Source organism: Olea europaea, unplaced genomic scaffold (assembly GCF_002742605.1).
Source record: "Olea europaea var. sylvestris unplaced genomic scaffold, O_europaea_v1 scaffold2290, whole genome shotgun sequence".
Classification (NCBI taxonomy): domain Eukaryota; kingdom Viridiplantae; phylum Streptophyta; class Magnoliopsida; order Lamiales; family Oleaceae; genus Olea; species Olea europaea.
In genome coordinates this window covers 88,418-90,027 of record NW_019240979.1, presented here as the reverse complement: position 1 = coordinate 90,027, position 1,610 = coordinate 88,418, and positions in this window count along the sequence as shown.

Below are 1,610 nucleotides of genomic sequence, written 5' to 3'. Positions count from 1 at the left end.
ATCAGGACGGAGATCAAGAATGGTTCATCCTCTTACTTGTCGATCAACCGAGAAATTAGTTTGCTCTCAATTGTAGCTCATAGAGCATTTAGTATTTTGTATTTCACAATTTGTAATGAATATTTGACAACGAAGGAATTTATTTGAACGTATTTCGTTCTTGCCTTATTTATCTACGATCGTTCAATGCAATTATATTGATTACACTTTTATTTGTTCACTTTCCCATAAGGAAGGAACATACTTTTTTAAATATTTGTCATTAATAAACCTCATGTGCTTGGTGTCATCTAAATCTTCTAAATGATAGGCTCCATTAGGCAACACGCTATTTACTTTATATGGCCCTTCCCAATTGGGTGACTACTTGCCATACTTTGGATCCTTGCTATCGAAAGGGAGTATTATTTTCCAAACCAATTCGCTCAGGCTAAATGACTTTGCTATAGTTTTTTTATTATAAAACTTACCCATCCTTTGTTTTTGAACTTGCAATCTATCTAGGACTTCCAACTTTAATTCGTCTAACTCTAATAAGTTTTGAACTAGTTATTCGGTATACTCACCATCACTTAACTTATGTTACAAACACACTCTGATTGATTGCACATTGATTTTCATAGGCAAAACGGCCTCCTGTCCATAAGTAAGTTGGAAAAGAGTAACTTTGGTACTTGACCGAGACGACGTCCTATAAGCCCATAAGGCCTTGTTTAGACATTCGTGTCAATTTTTGACATTTTCATCTATCATTTTTCTTATGATATTTTTTAGAATTTTGTTAGAAGATTCTGCTTGTCCATTGGATTGAGCGTAATATGGTGTGAAGTTCGCTAACTTAAATCCAAACTCGCTCAAAAATTTCTTCACTTGATCTCCATTCAATGAAGTTCCATGATTTACCATCAAAGTTTGTGGAATCCCAAATCTATAAATAATATGATCACGGATAAATTCTATGACACTCTTTTGGGTGATCTCCTTTAAAGGTATCGCTTCTACCCACTTAGTGAAAAAATCAGTTGCAACTATAACAAAGGTATATTGCTTGGATGATGGGGGATAAATCTTCCCTATCAGGTTTATCGCCCAACCCTTGAACGGCCAGTGTTTGATAATGGGTGCCATCTCTCTTGCTGGCGCTCTTTGTATTGGATCATGCTTTTAGCACGTTAGACAACTCTTCGCATATTGAACACATGATTCTCCCATCTTGGGCCAAAAATATCCATTCCTAATAATTAGCCATCTCATCTTTTAGCCAGCTTGATGAGCTCCACATATCCCTTCATGCACTTCAACCATGATTGTTCTGGCTTCTTGCAAACTTACACATTTTAGTAATATACCATCAGAGCGTTTCTTAGAGTCATCTATCAATGTATAGTTTAGCAAACGCAACTTCATTTTTCTACTACCTCCTTCATTAGGTTCTTTAAGGAACCTTTTAATCTCTGCCCTCCAGTCTATTGCATCTCCATCTTGTATGCAATGAATTTCAATCCTTCTCGCCCTTCTTTGGACTACGGGTAATATTACTCCATATTGACAAGTAGATTTCCAATTTAAAGCCTTTGAATACCCTGAGGCCATCTGGGCCAACTCATTTG